Below are 12,668 nucleotides of genomic sequence, written 5' to 3' on the forward strand. Positions count from 1 at the left end.
AAAATTGCAGAATAATATCTTAAGTAAGCTAGATTCTACTCCTTTTTATCAACTCAACCTTTTCTCCTATAAATTAAACCATGGCTATGAATTTAATACATATGATTCATAAAGTTTTGCTGTATTTAACCGCTAGAATTTAATGGGTTCCAGAATTTACTTACATGTCTCCTTACTGATTAATAATATACATAAATAATATTTACTGCGCTCTTACTAATGTTGTGCCGGACCCTTATTGACTCTAATAGGGATGGTACCATGTCCGAGGGGCCAAAGAAACCCAGAGCCAACGAAGAAGACATAGGATCAATTGAGGACTTTACATGCAGTGAGGTCCAGGAACAGAGGACCCAGACAGGAAAACCACTACTGTTTGTAAAAAGGATGCAATTTATAAAGCATTTTCATTCAGCAACTTCCACCTAGCAATCACCATTCAACCCAAAACAAGGAGACCCATTTCTCTCTATGGCCTGCTCTCCAAAAATATGGGCCAGGGGTTTGGATGTCCTTCATAGATTGGAAGTAAATCTCCCAGTTGGTCACTCCTGGATCCCTTAGCTCAGCACTTCAAACGCACATTCTTCTTAGATCACAGGGTCATTCTCAGTGTATGTTTAAATTATTGCTGTCAGGTGTGTCTGCTGTAAAACTGTATGTTACATATAATTTGATGTACTCATGTAATCCTTACAACATCTCTCTAAAGGAAGTAGCATTATCTCCTCTGCAGTACAAAAGGGATATGTAGTTTGCTTCAGGTCATAGAGCTTAGGGAAGAAAAAAGTGTTAGATCTTGAACCTGGGTGTCTGACTCCAGACTTCTATTCTTTTTTTCTTTTTTTTTTGAGACGGAGTCTTGCTCTGTCGCCCAGGCTGGAGTACAGTGGCTGGATCTCAGCTCACTGCAAGCTCCGCCTGCCGGGTTCACGCCATTCTCCTGCCTCAGCCTCCTGAGTAGCTGGGACTACAGGCGCCCGCCACCACTCCCGGCTAGTTTTTTGTATTTTTTAGCAGAGACGGGGTTTCACCGTGTTAGCCAGGATGGTCTCGATCTCCTGACCTCGTGATCCGCCCGTCTCGGCCTCCCAAAGTGCTGGGATTACAGGCTTGAGCCACCGCGCCCGGCTAGACTTCTATTCTTAACTACTACACTATTTCCTGAACTCATATCTATGGGGATTTTCCTCTGTGTATGTTGATGAACTGAGGAACTCAAAGTAATTCAGCCTTGTTAAAATATAATTTTCAAAACCAGGTAAAATCATGATTCTCATATAGATTAAAAAAAGGATATGTCTTAAGAATTGTATTTAACAAAGTAATGAGAAAAATAGAGATGTGTTAAAATCAGTAAAATCATAAAACAGACACATTTATAGATCAGGAATATTGAAATGAATGTGCAAATATAGGCAAAAGTGGACTCTCCCACAATGAAAGATGGAAATCATTTGAAGCTCTACTGAATAGAATTTGCCTGTCTGTAGACAAGAATTATTTGACATTGCTATTATTTTTCTACAGCTTACAGAATTGTAGTTCCCATGGAATTGGAACAAGAGAACATGAGAAAGATGTGCTATATAGACAATGCACAGTTGTTCACTGAAGTGCAAATTTTTCCCTACAATACTTGTAATACTCCCTTGCTCCTTAAACTCAGGAAGCCTTCTATACCTGATAAATATAAAAGGTATTTGGGGAGATAGGCATGAATAAAAAATGTCTTAAAAACTACCAGAACAGAAATATATAAATACTTTCAATAAGGCAGAATGTTTAAGAATATAATAAAGAAAGGAGCAGTTCATTCAGCTCTGGCGACCTACTGGAATTTCTGTATAAGGGGCATTTAGGAGAGGCAGTTGAGTTGAAAGAGGGGGCTGAAAGCTATCCTGAAGTTGCTTTCAGACACCACTTTACATAAAATTAACAGAGTGTAGACTCTTTTTAAAAGGATGGGATTGGGTTTGGCAGAGACCATAAAACTCTCCCAAAGCTGTCTTGTGTACTGCCCTCGAAATCTAGAAAAGCTGTTTAGAGAAAATGACATTTAGGCTGACCTGGAAGGTAGCAGGAAAATGTAAAAGTGCTTTCAAGACAGAGGGGCATCTTGATCCAAGATAAAGAGACTAAGAGAGGGGAGGCAACTTGGGAATGGTAGTGATGAGAATGAGGGAGTAAGAGAAGAAGAGTCTGCCTCAAAACCAAGTGCTCCCTGAGCCTACACAGGTCAAGGTATCTACTACTTTCTGTTTCCTTTGACAAGGACTTTAAAAGCAGGACCTTCTTGTCTCTTAAAGCCAGAGCCCTGGTCCCATAAAAATAGATACTCAATATGTATTTCCTATATGAACAAAGTATGGAAAAGAGAAGTAAGGAAGAAAGAAATGAAGTATGGAACCAAATCTAGCTTTATCTAGGCCCTCTGTTTCCCTCCCCACCAAAATTTCCCAAGCTTTACTGTTTCAGGAAAGTGCTCACTACAAAGAACTATCCTTCACTTGTGATCAACGGAGGCCCAGCTCCACTCAGCCTCACGATTCCCTTGTCTAATTTTCTCTGTAAAACCATGGGCACCTTCCTTTTCTTTGAAATATTCTTCATTAATAAACATTTTTCTTATTATAATATACTGAATAAAATCATCTTTTTAATCATCCATGTATTTTGTCTTTCACAGTTGGAAAGAAGGGAGTTCAAGACCCAATCTCTGGGCTTGAAGAACTCTTCTGTGGATTAATACAGCATAAAGACATGCAAACCCTTAATTTGTTTTAACTGCATCCTTTTTATACACATGAAAGAGCAGGGACCATACTGATGCAAATGCTTCTGATTATAACTTGGCCAAGAAAGAACTATTGTTGGTGGCTCTGGCATGTGTGCATCTTTGTCTTTGAAACCGGGCAAGTTCAGGGACTTCTTTGAAGCTTCTCTTTTTGGGGAATAAGGCATATAATGGAGGGTGGTTTTCCTTTTCTCTCTTGGATCATGGGCTAGGGAAAAAAGATTTGAGTTGATTAAATTATGGCATCAACAGAAATACCAGTTTGCAGTGATAAATAGGCATGTGTTTATATTTATTCAATGAAAGTGTCCAAGAAGTGACTAGAAGTGGTTGTAAACAACAAAGCTACCTTTGGCCTACTTAAGGAAAAAACAAAATTAGGTAACTTATTGGAGGGATATCGTTTAACTCAATCCTTAAAGAAAAAGTTGAAGTTTAAGTGCCATTCTGGGACGTAGATAGTAGAAAATAAATGGGTGGGATGAATGAGCTCTGACTCCTTTCAGTGTAGATGCCCCTTTTCCAAAGACTCAAATTCCAGGAAGAGTGCATCTGATGGAGGCCTTGGATCACATGCTCACGCCCTAGGCAGAGAAGATCCTGATGAGTTGATTAATAGTTCTACAAGATTAAGCCGAAGAGGGAGAAATTATGCAACTAAATGGGGATGGGGGAGGACTGTTACTAGAAGGAGTGAAGAATTTGGGCAGGTAAAATAGTAGTCTTTACATAGAATTACCGCCCATATGACCCAGCGATTCAACTCCTATGTACATATATACCCAGGATAAATGAAAACACACATTCACACAAAATCTTATACACAAGTGTTCAGAGTAGCATTATTCATGATAGCTATAAAGTAAACACAACTGAATGTCCACCAACCAATGAATGGATAAACAATTCAGCCATAAAAAGGAGCAATGTATTGAGGAACTTTGAAAACATTATGCTAAATAAAAGAAGTCAGACACGAAATGCCACATATTGTCTGATTATTTATACAAAATGTCCAGGATGGGCAAATCTGTAGAGACAGAAAGTAGGTTAGTGATTGCTCAGCACTGCAGGAAGTAGGAGTAGGGACAAAGGAGGGTGAGGCAAAGACTGGCTGGTAATGGATATCAGTTTCTTTTAGGGAAAACAAAGCTGTTTTAAAATTGTATTGTTATAGTTGCACCAACCATCGCAACCCTGTGAGTACATGAAAAAACATTAAATTGTATACTTTAATTGTGTAAAGTATGAATTAATCTCAGTAAAGCTGTTCGTAAATAAGCAGCTTTATTATGACAACTATTGGAATGAAAAATTTGGTTCTGATTAAATGTATTGTTTTTACTTGTTGGGAAAGTAGGTGGTAGAAGCTGCTGTGGTGTGATTTTCAGAGATGAGAAGTAAGGTCACTAGTTTGTTGCAGTTTCTGAAACATTAATTACTCCTTTAAATTAGGGCATCAACTTTCTGTTAGAAACAGCTGGCCAGGCGCAGTGGCTTATGCCTGTAATCCCAGCACTTTGGGAGGCTGAGGTAGGCAGAGCATCTGAGGTCAGGCGTTCGAGACCAGCCTCGCCAACATGGTGAAACCACGTCTCTACTACAAATACAAAAATTAGCTGGGCGTGGTGGAGTGCACATGTAATCCCAGCTACTCAGGAGGCTGAGGCAGGAGAATCACTTGAACTCCGGAGGTGGAGGTTGCAGTGAGCCAAGATCGCACCATTGCACTCCATCCTGAAACTCCATCTCAAAAAAAAAGAAAAAGAAAAAGAAAAAAAGAATCAGATACTACCAGGGTGGTTCCTTAGTTAGCATTGCAAGCCATCAAAAATAAGAGTGAATTATTCTGTCAGGCCCTTTTAAATGTGTTGACCTAACTAAAACATGCCCTGTCTGGAATAAAGCATACATGAGGCTGTGTGCAGTACTTAAAAAAAAAGTCTGCTAAAAAGTGAAAAAAAGGCCCGGCACAGCAGCTTACGCCTGTAATCCCAGCACTTTGGGAGTCCAAGGTGGGTGGATCACTTGAGGTCAGGAGTTCAAGACCAGCCTGACCAACATGGTGAAATCCCATCTCTATCAAAAATACAAAATTAGTGGCCGGGCGCGGTGGCTCAAGCCTGTAATCCCAGCACTTTGGGAGGCCAAGACGGGCGGATCACGAGGTCAGGAGATCGAGACCATCCTGGCTAACACGGTGAAACCCCGTCTCTACTAAAAAATACAAAAAACTAGCCGGGCGTGGTGGCGGGCGCCTGTAGTCCCAGCTACTCGGGAGGCTGAGGCAGGAGAATGGCTTAAACCCAGGAGGCGGAGCTTGCAGTGAGCTGAGATCCAGCCACTGCACTCCAGCCTGGGCGACAGAGCGAAACTCCGTCTCAAAAAAAAAAAAAAAATACAAAATTAGCCTGGAGTGATGGTGTCTGTCTATAATCCCAGCTACTTGGGAGGCTGAGGCAGGAGAATCATTTGAACCTAGGAGGCAGAGGTTGCAGTGAGCCAAGATCGTGTCACTGCACTCCAGCCTGGGCAATAAACAAGGGCAAAACTCTGTTTCAAAAAACAAAAAACAAAAAAAAACCTGAACTGCTGCCATTGATACACTATTGATATATTGATATATACTTGGTATAAAACTGAGGATAAGTTCTTTTTCTTCTGTGGTCCTTAGTTTCCTGAACTGGAAAAGGAAAGGGTAAAACTAGATCAGTGGTTCTTAGAGATTGGTTTCCCATTAATGGTTGTGATTTAATATTTTCTCAAATAAAATTAAACAAGACAGTGAACCAATATAAGGAAAACTGGGAAAATAGTTCTATAAATATTGTGTAGATATGACAAAAACCATGAAGTTAATATGATTACTGAAATTTGGCAAATGCTACATGATACATCCTGGTTAATTGCAGTGAGAGGTGGCAAAATTCATTGGCTACAAACACCATTACTTTGTAAAGCTATCTCTCTCTCTTCCTCATTTATTTGATTTATGACATTAGGTTTTAAAATAATAATGATCTTTTGTTAAATGCCTATTATATGCTAGTCCCCACAAATAAAGGGAAAGTTCTGGGAGGCTTTATGATCAGCCTGTGGTTTAGGTGATAAATGAAGACCTCTCTGAAGAGCAGAGACTGGAAGGATGCTGGAATTTAGTAAGATGAAGGGCTATAGGAGCACTTTCTTTAAGACAAATGGCACCTGTGAAGGCCTAAGGTTGAAATCAAACATGTGGTCCATTCTAAAAATCAATAAATCCTCTGGGATTGCAGCACAGAGAATGAAGAAGAGAAATCAATACTGAGGGCTTACTAAGCACGTACCTCACTGCTCACACCATGCTACGTGCTTTGCTTACTTCATTCAAGCCATACAAAGGCTCTATGGAGTCAGTATCATTATTCCATTTTATAGATGGGAACTAAAGCTTAAACTTAAAATGTCTTAAGCTGAGCACAGTGGTGAATGCTAGTCATCTCAGCTACTCAGGAGGCTGAGGCAGGAGAATGCCTCGAGCCCAGTTCACGGCCAGCCTGGGTAATATAGTGAGACCCCATCTCTTAAATAAAATAAAATAATATAAAATAAAATGAAAATGTTGCTTGTGGTTGCAGAGCTAGTAAAACATAAAGCCTGGATTTGAACACAATCAGTTTGTCTCCAGAGACAGTGTGTAAGTCACTACACAATACTGCCAGCCTACTACATGTGAGTCATCTCAGCTTCTCCAAAGTGTGGCCATCCTTTGATTTTCCTTTGCCCCAGCTAGGATGACACGTTGATTTAGCAATAGAGTACTTGTTCTCTGATCCTAGACAGGAAGCTTATTGTTAAAATAAACAGACATTGAAAGCATAACCAAAACTATTAAAATTTTATAAGCAAGCTTTACCCAAGATTCTGTACTGGGGATGAATATCAAAAGGAGTTATTATGAAATCATATCTTTGTAAACTTCCATATAATTTTCTTCTCCTTAACCTAGAGTTGAGAAAGGTAAAAACAACAGAGTTTTGTTTTCACTAGGAAAATAGTATAGCCTTATTTGGGACAAGAATTGAAAAAGGACCTTTCGTTCAATTTTTGCTCCAAAAAATGATTTGGTGCAGAAAAAGCAAGAAGTCATTCATCACTATATTTAAAGAGATTTGTCTAAAGCTATAAAACTTCTTGCAGTTCAATATGTGCTCATCATAATAGGCTTAATCTCTAATAATAACAAATATTACTCATCCCATTTCATCCCATTGTTAATGCTCAAAAGTTCCATATTTCATACCTCCATCTGTATTGCTAATGAACAAAGGATGAAGACAGTAATACAATCTGAGAATTATACCCTACCCAATTCCAACTTCAACAGATGAAGCAACTGACCCAAACTCTCTAATTCTAGTCCAAACTTGAAAGAAAGCCCTCTCATTAATGTTTGGGCTTACTATCTTACCACTGGAAAGTCAAAAAGAAAAAAACAAAAATAAAGGCAATGTTTACCCAAGATGGCTGGGAATTGAACCTACATTTTGAATAATATTGTTATTCTTTTGGCCTTTCCTAAGAGGCATTTTGAAATAAAGTCATAACAGCTAAGAAACCCTATTATATTCTCTTAAGTTAAATGCTTGTTGGGGAAGAGAAACATTCAGGAAATTAGAAGATAAAAAATCTAAGTGGTTTTTCTGTTTTAAAATATGACCATTTTGGTGATTTCAATACTCCACAAAGAAATGATTTGTATTCACTCTACTCTTTTCAGTTTTTACTTCTCTGTGTTTGTACCATGATTAATGGTGATTTAAGTGTATGTCCTTGTCAGGAACCTAGAGATGATTTAGGATTACAAACTGTCCTTGTTTGCCCAGAAGTGAAGGATTTCCTGGGATGCAGGACTTTCAGTGCTAACATGAGGACAGGCCAAGGGAAATCAGAATGGTTGATCATCCTAAAATGGTGTTTCTTTGGCCTGGTTACAGATCTTTGCTTAAGCAAACCAGAGGAGACTTCCATCCTTTGTCTACTAAGTCATAATCTCCTGCAAGCCCAGGCAGCATTTTATTACTTTCAAAAGCTTCTCAGATTGTTCTGATAGCCAGCCAGATCTGGGAGTTTCTAAGGTGGTGCAAGGAGTTCCTAAATAGAATTGCTGGATTCATCTCAAATGGAAAATGCAACTGATATACAATTTTTCAAAAAACTGTAACATCTCCAAAGTTAAATTATATTTAAAAACAAAAATAATGGCTTCTTTAAGAAGAGAGCCTGCTATAGTCTTAACATTGTACAAGGTACACACTCTTTTGAAACTGGGCATTTGTCCAAGACACCAAAGACTAAAACATTAGCTACCTATGGAGCTTTGGGAAATTGGGGGTCTACATTTGACCTGAATGATCTTTCTCCCACTTCATCTCATTTCCCATCTCTCAGGGAGAGAGAGATGGGAAACAGAACTCTAAACAACTTCCTTCACTCAGAAGCCTCAAATAAAATGCTGCCTTCTCTTGCTTTTTACTTTAGGCTCCTGACTTAAAAAAAAAAAGAAAACCTGAAGCTTCTAACTTTCTATTATAAAATAACTCCTACTTTTTCAAATATTTTTTAAAATATTTTTTAAATTCCTACTTGAAAATATTTTTTAAGGGGCCGGGCGCGGTGGCTCAAGCCTGTAATCCCAGCACCTTGGGAGGCCGAGACGGGCGGATCACGAGGTCAGGAGATTGAGACCATCCTGGCTAATACGGTGAAACCCTGTCTCTACTTAAAAATACAAAAAACTAGCCGGGCGACGAGGCGGGCGCCTGTAGTCCCAGCTACTCGGGAGGCTGAGGCAGGAGAATGGCGTAAACCCGGGAGGCGGAGCTTGCAGTGAGCTGAGATCCGGCCACTGCACTCCAGCCTGGGTGGCAGAGCAAGAAAGACTCTGTCTCAAAGAAAAAAAAAAAAAAAGAAAATATTTTTTAAAAGAAAGAAAAAGCTTATCCAACCAACTACCTTCCCTTCAACACAACCAGTCTTAATATTTTGGTGTATTTCTTTTCTGCATTATTCCTATGTATTGCTTTTTAAAAATATATAAATATAGCTGTGATTATACTATGTATACGACATGACATTTCACGTTTTTAAAAAATTCACCATTGTAATATAAACATCACTGTGTCATGACAAACCCATCACAAATAGCTATTTTAATGGCAAAATGATATTTAAAGAGGATGCATATAGTTCATTCGACAAGGTTCTTGACTAATTTTCAAGAGCAATGCCCTTAAAATAATCTACCAAATGCTGGTAGAACATTATGAGATAGATGCCCCCAAAATATAATCTAATGAGGAATCGGCCGGGCGCGGTGGCTCAAGCCTGTAATCCCAGCACTTTGGGAGGCCGAGACGGGCGGATCACGAGGTCAGGAGATCGAGACCATCCTGGCTAACACGGTGAAACCCCGTCTCTACTAAAAACTACAAAAAACTAGCCGGGCGACGTGGCGGCGCCTGTAGTCCCAGCTACCCGGGAGGCTGAGGCAGGAGAATGGCGTGAACCCGGGAGGCGGAGCTTGCAGTGAGCTGAGATCCGGCCACAGCACTCCAGCCTGGGCGACAGAGCGAGACTCCGTCTCAAAAAAAAAAAAAAAAAAAAAAAAAAAAAAAAAAAAAAAAAAAAAAAAAAAAAATCTAATGAGGAATCACTGTCCTCATAGTTAACCTACAACAAAAGTCTTTCCTTTAGGTTAAAGAATGAGTACTTCCTTGAGACTATTTCCTTGTTTTGGTATTTTATTGGGGTTGCTTTTAATTTAGATGACAGAACAGCCTCAGGTGGAATTTTAAAAAGAAAAACAAATCACCTATAACTCCACTGCTCTAAGAATGCCACTCCAAGATGTATATGCATAAAGATTTTTACACAGGTATAATCATACAATGCATGCAATTTTGTGTTCCTTTTCCCCCCTTAATATTACTGCTTCTTTGCCATGCTGTTACATAGTCCTTATAATTGTCATTTCAATGGTTGCATAATCACCTACAAGTTATTGCTTGTGGCAACACAATTCCTTTGGGTTTGAGAATAGGCAACAATTATGTGGAATAATTGGGAAAAAATTCATTTAAACATGTGCTAAAGTGGTAATTTTCTAATTTTGATGCTTAATGTGCCCCAAAGGTTACCGTGGTAAGGGTGATGAGGAGAGGAATCCAGGACTACCCAATCATCCTGTAATTAAAGCACTTCTCCTTTCAGTTTCCTTTTGAAAAGAGGGCTTAAAAAACAAGTAAGAGGAGAAAAATAGAAAAGGATAACATTGAATAATGCAACCTTAATGTAGAATATGCCATTTACGAACTATGTGACATTGGGCAAATGTCTAAGTTTGCTTATCTATAAAATGAGGATATTAATTTTACCTCATTCATTGGGTTGTGGTAAAGAGTAAATAAATATATATGTAATAAACATATATTGTTAGAACAATGCTTGATGCACCACTGTTGTATAAGTGTTTGTTGATAAATAGAATACTGGAAAAAAAAACAACAACAACATCCAGCCAGCAAACCTAGAGTACATTCAGGTTTCTGAACTTTAAGCAAGAAGTAGAACAAGGAGAGAAAGTTGTAAACCTGCCAATGGCCTTAGTAGCCCCAAATCAGAATAAAGGTTAACCACAGGCTTTGGGGTAAGAATACCTAAGTTTATAATTAGACTCTGACACTTCATACTTTGTGACTTTAGACAATTGATTTAACTTCTCTAAGCCTCAGTTTTTTTATCTGTCAAAGAGTGGTAATAATATTAACTACATCATAGAGTTCTTGTGAGCAGTAAATGAAATAATTCCTAAAAAGAATTTAGCCTAAGACCTGCCCCATCTTATGTCTTCAATAGATAGTTAAAAATCATCCTGAGGACAATGCATTTTTGATCAATTACGGGGTTTTTTTGGGCCACACCCACAACTTGTTTTATCTTAAAAAGTGCCAAATATGTTCCATATGGTGTCCAGATGGCCAAGATGGAAAAAAACTTTCGTTTCACTTTTCAATTTGCAAATGGACTTATATTTGGAAATCCAGGCTGATATGTCTCCAGAAGTCAGTGTGCCAAGACATTTTCTGTAATTGCAGGCAGTAGAGTCTGGGGAATAATGAAGATCTTAAGAAAGGCACTGCCTTAGGAGTTAGGTGATTCAATTCTGATCCCAGTTTTGTCCTAAACTTGTTATATGACCTTAAATACGTCAGTTTTCTTCTTTTTCTTTAAATTATCTCCTCTCTGAATATGGTGGTTGAACAATAGAAAACCTCAAAGCTTTCCTTATCTCTGTAATTCTTATGTAGCAAAAGGGTCTGTGCCATTTTAAGAAACCTTGAGGTGGTCATGCGCAGTGGCTCATACCTGTAATCCCAGCACTTTGGGAGGCCGAGGTGGGTGGATTATGAGGTCAGGAGTTCAAGATCAGCCTGGCCAACATGGTGAAACCCCGTCTCTACCAAAAATACCAAAAAATTAGCCAGGCGCGGTGAAGGGTGCCTGTAATCTCAGCTACTCAGGAGGCTGAGACAGAAAATTGCTTGAACCCGGGAGGCAGAGGTTGCAGTGAGCCGAGATTGGGCCACTGCACTCCAGGCCAGGCAACAGAGCGAGACTCCATCTCAAAAAATTATCCTTGAGGCATTAAGGTTTTGTGGACAAGGAGTTACATTTTACAGAGCAGTGTGTAACTTTGGTGCAGATTGTCATTTCTAGATCAGTCACGTTGGCTCCCTCTTTCCTCTCCATGGGAGAGGAGTTATCACAAAAAATAACTAGAATTTAACAGATAAATTCCTGAAGTACATGAATGGCAAAGTTTCTGCCCCTAAAAAAATTTCATCCAGATATTTGCATTTGGAGTTCATGCATTTAGCTTTAATACTCCTTGTCTGTTAAACAAAATGAATTACCACCCCACCTTAACTTTGCCTCTGGCCCTCAGCAGAGGGGAAGAACATTTTTGGTTTGCAATACAGTAGAATTACAGAATGTTTGCCTTATTTAGTCATGTTCTGGCTGATTCATTCTTACTAATATCGTTTAGAATGAAAACTTGACCAGATGTTCAGTTAAGTGAGCTAGAAAGATTAACTCTCAGTCCTACCATGTTATCTTGGAGGGTGGGTATAGTCATCTCCAAAGAATTTCCTGGAGCTGGACACAAAGGTTACTGATTATAGTTACAGCTAACACTTTGTTAAATACACCCAGTATACCAAGTGCCATTCTAAGTGCTTCAAGTGTATTAATTCGTTTAGACACACAATAATCTTTAAAGGGAGGTACCATTATCCTTTTTTCATGAGTGAAGTCACTGAGTCTCAGAGAGGTGAAACAACTTGCTGAAGGTCGCTCACCTAGCACACGAGAAAGGCAGGATTTGAAACTAGGAACTTTGATGTCCATGCTTTTAAAATTTTGCTGAGTCCATCGCTTTATACAGTTTCTTGTTTTTGACCCAACATACCATTAAGACTTGAAAATACTAGACTCATTACTAATTTAGGAGTGGGCAAAGAGGAATTTGAACTAGTATGAGCAGAAAAAAGTATAGTATCTGATCCAGGGGGAAGGAAGAATGATAAATTTTGAAGAAAACACTTATATACCTGATTAGAAATCTCTTGCGTTACCAAAACAACATCTCTACTGTGTATCCATCATTTAAAATAATGTGAGGAGTGTGAGAAGAATTAAAGTTTAGACCTTTACTGCTTGTCTGCACAAGATATCTGGAAGGTTTTGTTGTTATGATCAAAGCCAAATGGACAATATTTGCTGCTGCTTCTTGGTTAACCTTAAAAAGAAGCAAAAAGAAATTCTTAGA

Source organism: Rhinopithecus roxellana, chromosome 3 (genome assembly GCF_007565055.1).
Source record: "Rhinopithecus roxellana isolate Shanxi Qingling chromosome 3, ASM756505v1, whole genome shotgun sequence".
NCBI lineage: Eukaryota > Metazoa > Chordata > Mammalia > Primates > Cercopithecidae > Rhinopithecus > Rhinopithecus roxellana.